This window comes from Etheostoma spectabile, chromosome 8 (assembly GCF_008692095.1).
Source record: "Etheostoma spectabile isolate EspeVRDwgs_2016 chromosome 8, UIUC_Espe_1.0, whole genome shotgun sequence".
Taxonomy (NCBI): domain Eukaryota; kingdom Metazoa; phylum Chordata; class Actinopteri; order Perciformes; family Percidae; genus Etheostoma; species Etheostoma spectabile.
Window position 1 is genome coordinate 9,123,918 of NC_045740.1, and position 7,144 is coordinate 9,131,061.

The 7,144-nt window shown below is 38.8% G+C and overlaps 1 long non-coding RNA gene across 1 annotated transcript; it reads left to right on the forward strand.

Annotated features, from left to right (window-relative positions):
- Window positions 1-3,052: 3,052 nt before the first annotated feature.
- Window positions 3,053-5,466, forward strand: LOC116693633 (uncharacterized). Its single transcript, XR_004332966.1, has 3 exons — window positions 3,053-3,136; window positions 4,971-5,036; window positions 5,207-5,466. It is a non-coding gene; the product is annotated as an uncharacterized LOC116693633 (long non-coding RNA).
- Window positions 5,467-7,144: the final 1,678 nt, after the last annotated feature.

Genomic DNA, 7,144 nt, shown 5'->3' on the forward strand with positions numbered 1-7,144 from the left:
CGGAGCTAGCTACTGGTTGGCCTGCTTATTCTTCTTTGTGCTTTACCGAAAGATTGCATCCTTAACTTTGCACTACTGCCATCTTCTGGAGATAGTTAACTCCTACAGTGTCTAGTTAGCATGTCCGATTTTCCTTATCATTCTCATTAGGAAATTGTTGTTGTTGTTGTTGTTCTTCTCTTGTTTCAGAGTGGATTGCAAAGAACTTTTATGTGCATGCCTTTCTTTTACTGCAAATCGTGCATACCTCCAGTATGTTCTTTACTCATGCTCCTGTTATACCAAATCTTTTCTTTTCTTCCAACATGAAGATTCTCAAAAGATATTTTTCCTGTAACAAGCACATGCTCAGTTTCTGGTATCTCACAATCATAAAAATCAGTTGGATGTTTCACTATAATGTGATGTGTGCTGTTTAGGTTGTTGTCTGCTTATTGTTACTTGCGTTTTTCATTTTGTTACCCTACTCCTAAACATAGCCAGTGTTTTGTAAATGGCTCCCTTTTATTGCGTTATCCCAATGCTGTTGCTAATGTTGAGTTAGGCCTCTACTTTTCACCACATTATTTATTGTCCTTCAATTCATTACCTGCCTTTTTTTCCAACCTGTCTGCTCTCTCATTTCTCTCTCAGAATTAATAAATGTGCAGCGACCCTCATGATTGTTATATTTCCCCCCGTCTAACCATTCTATAATTTGTAAACAAGACTTCATAAAGACAATCCTAATGACCTCTGGCTGTACCTGACTTTATGTATTCAAGGGCCAGGGCCCACACAGTTTCCTACTTCTTTTTCTTGTTGAGTTTTATGGCGTTGGCATCATGGATGTTTTACAAGACCAACCATCCCCATGTATATTATTAAAAATAATATACAGTCTATAAGCGTGTCATCCATGTGTCCACCACACAGACTGTAGAAACAGTGGACACAGCAGCAATGACGTCACCCATTGGTTTGTGGAATACCTTTTTGGAAGCATGGATGTATAATCCCACGTACACTGTCCTGCTGCCTCAAATACTTGCAAGTACCACGAATGTATATAATTCAAATACAATGTTTACTCCTCTTTGAGTAGCCTACGATACAAAATGAAACAATATGTTAGTAGCAAAGTGATCCCATTCATGTTATTGACCATTCTATAGTCCAGACAAGTTGTGTGAGTTAGTTCAAATCCTTCCCATATACAAAGTTCAAGAAGCTCCTGAAAAAAAATGTATTTTCTTGACCACACAGATTGCAGATGGTTAGCCTACTTCTTCTTTGTACCCTCTATAGAACGTGACACACCATTGACAACAACAATAACAATCATTTTTATTTCCAAAAAACCCTTACAAAAACGTTGAAATGAGGGAAACTATATTTTGATGCTAATTTGTCTTTTTTTGTTTTTTGTAAATTGCAGTGTGTGACACTGTGGGCACCACTGTCGCATACACACAGATTTTCCTGTTTATGTAATACCTGTTCACATTCATACATTGAGCCATTACAAGTGAAAGAAATTTATGGTAATGAGACTTAAATAGTGAATTCACTTTCTGTCAATCTTGTCATTTGACATGAATCCACAATCCCAATAGAATTGCTCAGTAGAGCGATAGTGAGGTGAAATTATTATTTTAAATGTTGCTTCATACATGCAAAACTCAAGTTTATCAAAACTTGAGTTGAGTATCATGTCAAATTCACAATGAGCTAATGTGGCCTACTCAATGTGGCCTCTTTGGGCATGTGAGAGTGTTGGAGATGGGGTATTTTGGACTGAACATGATCAGCCTAACAGCAAACAAGCAACTAAAAAAACATATTTCAGCTTAGAAGAAACTACCAGATCTCAGAGAATATAAAAGATGTGCACATTTCATACTAAAAGTACAAAAATATACACAGATTCATTGGAATATCTTTTTCTATGATGGCTTACAGCTCTGCACTAAAAATATGCCCATATCATATGTTTCAAAACCATGTTTCACTATATAGAAAAACATATGAGATTTCCTTTTCAGCGTATTTTCTCTTTAAATGCTGATTAATATTTAGTATCTAAAAAGCGCCTCTATGTCTGACATCTGTTGGTAGAAAGTCCTCATTACATCTAATCTAATCCATTGAAGCACTCCTCTGTCCCTCTGTAAGCTTCCCAGTACAAGACTTGTGGTGGGGAGACAGCAACAGCAAACAGCGAGAATGCTAGAAAGTGAACTGATCCAGATTGATCCCTAGGTCCACAGGGAAAGAACCAAAAAGGTTTTAGAAAAGTCACCATAGTGGTTGGGCTTTCTTTGACCACTAGATAGAGCTATTGATCTTTCATATCTGTGGACATTGGTTCTAAGCTGCTCGTCTGCTTATCAGATGCTGAGTGGCTTTTGGGAAGGGGCAAAACATTACTTTAATGGCATTCTGTTATTGATTGCTATTGTTAACAGATGTTAACAGAACAGGAATATTCAGTTTGGTAGTTTATTTGAAAATATTACAGCCATGGTTAATTGTCTCATGAATGCCGCCACAAAAAGTAGAGTAGAATCCCTTCTATCAATCCACCAAAAGGAAAGCCAAGATTGAGTCAAGATCCAATGTCCTGCTCATGAAAAATGTAAATTTTATCCACAGGATTTGAAGGAATAGTTTGCACTTTTAAAAGAAAACCCCAGTACTTAGTTAAATTGGAAATTACAAATGTAACGGTACAGCAACTGTTTAAAATGCCTATCCTATTCAGTAATTGGTGTTATTTTGAATCAATGCCCATTACGGTTTGGAGCGTGACAAACGTCATGCCTACAAGGAACCTGATTGGTCAACACCAAACAGCGTGCATTAATTTGAATGTACGTACTTTGATAGCTGTAATCCGATGCCTCCCATGAGATGTACAGTTTAGCTAACAGAAAAGTGACTTTGGGGTTTATTATAAACAGGCGAGCGAAGTAAAAATTGCCACCACGTGGAAGTGTATGTCTAAAAGGGTTTGAGCCATGGCCTAACCCAGACCACTTCCGTCTTGCCAAAAAGTCCTTTCAAAGCACCAGTTTGCGGTGACCCTGTCCGGACAAAACCCCACAGCGTTTGTTGCAGTGCAGTGCGCAGTATGTAGCTACGTAGGACGACAATGGTAAGCAAGTTATGATTTTACGCTAACGTTAGTAAATATTAGCATAAGACGGTCCGTTGTCATAAAACAATGGTCATATGTCAAAATTGTTCACCTAGCAGAAATATAATAATGCATGACTTCATAGCTAGCTAAAACCACATATGCAGGGACCCACCAAGGTAACTTAGAAAACTTTAACGTTAGCTAGCTCAAAAACTCACACAAGTTTAGCTAACTCACACACGTTAGCTTACATTTAGCTAAACTAGCTACTATAGAGACGCTAACGTTACTACAGTCTTTGTACAGTTCAGTTACTTGTGTCATTATGGGAATAACTTTACATGTTATAAAAAAAGTGTCAAGTAAAAATAAAATAAAACTTAATTTTTTTTTCAACTGGACTGGTTGCACAGGGGCATTCCCATAGAATTACTAAGCTGTTGCTTTAGCAATGCCAGTTAAAGTTCACACATACTCTTCTTGATTAGTATAATTGAGTATACTTTTTAAGATTACTGAAACCCCATCAACAATCCTCATAAAGTACTTGGCCTGCCAATATTTTGGAAGTTTCTAATAATATGGAGAGAAGGGACCTACTGTAACCTGTCAGAAATCACCTGTAACTACAGCCAAACCATTTCAGGTGGCTTGTCTTATCTTCATATGTATGGACAAGAAACAATAATCACTCTGGGCAGCATCTGGTTTTGGGCCCAAGGGGTCACATATTCTGATAACAGCTGTCAAAATATGTGACCCCTTGGGCAGAGTGATTATTGTTTCTTGTCTATACATATGAAGATAAGACAAGTCACCTGAAATGGTTTGGCTGTAGTTACAGGTGATTTCTGACAGGTTACAGTAGGGTCACATATTCTGATAACAGCTGTCAAAATATGTGACCCCTTGGGCCCAAAACCAGATGCTGACCAGAGTGATTATTGTTTCTTGTCCATACATATGAAGATAAGACAAGTCACCTGAAATGTTTTCTTTATTTAGATTTACAATAAGACACTAGTCACTCAAATACAGCCTATATCTCAAGCATGTATATACAACAACATTTCTAAACTCTCGGCGCTGAACCTTCATTATAAACAGCCTGCAGTTTACGCTGATAGCGTAACAGAGCCGTGACGAAGTCGTCTGTTTGAGTAAGATCAACCTGCACAGTGGCAACAGCGCCCCCTACAGTCACAAGATACGGTGGTCACAGAATTTGGTGTTACACCGGCACTCCTCACCCAAGTCCTTTAAAAATGAATATCCGTAGAATATCTGTATAGTCTGATACTGTTTATTTTCATTACATTCATCTTGACTTTCTTTTGACATACAGCTGCACAGTGTACACATAGCCTACAATAAGCCTGAATTACATTAGTAAATCAGTTTAAGGCTTGACAGAAAAATAGCTCTACTTATAAATATGATAGAAATAACCTACGTGAGTTGCCCTTGATAGTTTCCTGTAATATTTTGTGTAATGTCCTACAGTATTTAATAGTATTGTATGGTATTTATTTTTGTTGAGTGATTTATACAGGACTTGAACTCCTAACGCTGTGTGTTTCTTGTGTCTTCATAAAGCATGTGGGGCATTTTTTGACAGTGTTGATGATGTACTGCTGCAAACAATGCATTGGTCATAGATTGGGTTTGATAAAGCTAATACTGCTCCATCAAAATATGCCTTGATTGGCCTTGATCCCAATCTGATCTAGCTCATCCACTGTACAGAGTCTAGCCTCAGGGTCAAAATACTTGTGACTTTATTTGTTTTGTGAGCTGTTGCCCACAGGGAATACCATTGATATTGATACATATTTATGGTCAATTAAAGGTGCACTATCATAAGGAAGGAGATGCAAAGAGATCCCAAGCCAAGCAGGAAGAGAAAGCAGTACAGGTGAGAATTGCGACTGAACTGTAATGCTATCTAATATGGCAAATACCTGTGATTTGATTAGTAGCTGCAATGTACAGTATTTTTTTGTTGTAATTCCTATTAAATGAAAGAATAAAATTTAAAACTAGTCAGAACAGATATCAAGTATAAAATACTTGTCCAAACAACAGTTTTAGATGGAGAAAGACAAAGCACACCTACATACTGTAGAGCAGAAAGAGAGAAGTGATAAGGTAAGTTGTATTGTCATCACACAAACCATGACATTGGAATAGTGGCAGGTGTTATTGTGGAACATTTCACATATGGCTAACTGAATTGCAGTCCATACAAGCATTTCCAGAAAGCACTTTTTCAACGGAACCTTTTTAAGTGCTTGTTGTCATTAGTGCTAGAAGCAAGGACAATAAATAGAAAGTGACACAGAGACTGAAAGGAACTTTTCCCACTTTGTTCCCCTACCGGTCGGAAACGGAATTGTCCATTACCGCTCACGTAATGTCTCATTTGATCTATAGATATGCTACCCGATCTGGCAAACTTGTGCAATGGACAATTCTTCTTTCAACCTGTATGAGGACCGGAGTGGGAAAAGTTCCTTAATGTTGATTTAAAGGTGCCTTGCCAGAGTTTTTACTTGTATTTTTTCATATGTGTTTATGTTATATTGTGAATGTGAAAATAAACTGCTGCCTCCTCTTGTCAGCTCTAGCCACTGAAAAGAAATAAGCGGAGAAATCGGGTAAATTACAAAAGCTGGTCAGTCTGATGTCATTTTGCCTGAGCTCATTATTATTCATGAGCTCGCCCAGTTGCGCTGGTTAAAGGATGCTGATAGCCAGGCTCTCATTGGCTTGCTGTTAGCCTCATTGAATTTTAATTAGAAATGGCACAGCTGAGTCTTCCTGCATGCTTTCTACAGTCCCTGACAAAAGTCTTGTCGCTTGTGTACAAATTGACCTGAAGTGCGTCTGAAATATATTTCTAATCAAGATTTATTTACAAGAAATGGCTCATTTTAATCCCAACAGCTTTTGTAATAATGTTTCAGTGCAAAAAGAAACTGTCAAAAAGTATTCTAATATTCACAGCTTAGTAATGCCCATTGAGTCAATTTTTGCAAAGACATAAGTGTTGTCGCCTTGTCATATGAGCTTCACCTGTGACTAATAATGGATCAATTAGGTCTCAGGTGTGTATAAAAACAACCCCAGTACACTAGACCTTCACATCAACTGCAACTAGACATCTGCAAACATGCCTACGATTGACCCTGAGACTAAAGTTTTGATTATCAAGAGGCTGAAGACCAGATCCACTGCTGATGTGGCAGACACCTTCAATGTGTCTCAGCGTCATGTACAGAGGATTAAAAAAACATTTGAAGACACTGGAGATGTTTTTGACAAGCCCAGGTCACCCAGACCCCGCAAGACAACTGCTCGAGAGGACCGTTTGTTGGCTCGAAAATCCAAGGCCAGCCCATTTTCCACTGCAGCAGAGCTCCACCAGACCTGGTCCCCTGAAGTCCCTGTGTCAACCAGAACGATTTGTCGGATTCTGTCTTGAAATGGCCTCCATGGTTGAATCAGTGCCCAGAAGCCAGCACTGAACTAAAGACAATTGAAAAACCGTTTGGCATTTGCCAAGGCCCACAGCCTGCTAAAAGGATGGACGATGGAAAAGTGGAAGAAAGTGGATTTTTCAGATGAATCTTCTGTTGAATTACACCACAGTTGCCGACAATATTGCAGGAGACCTACTGGAGCCCGCATGGATCCAAGATTCACCCAGAAAACAATGAAGTTTGGTGGCGGAAAAATCATGGTCTGGGGTTACATCCAGTATGGGGTGTGCGAGAGATCTGCAGGGTGGAAGGCAACATCAATAGTCTCAAATACCAAGAAATCTTAGCTACCTCTTATATTCCCAACCATAAAAGAGGCCAAATTCTGCAGCAGGATGGTGCTCCATCGCATACTTCCATCTCCACTTCAAAGTTCCTCAAGGCGAAGAAGATCAAGATGCTCCAGGATTGGCCGGCCCAGTCACCAGACATGAACATCATTGAGCATATGTGGGTTAGGATGAAAGAAGAAGCATAGAAG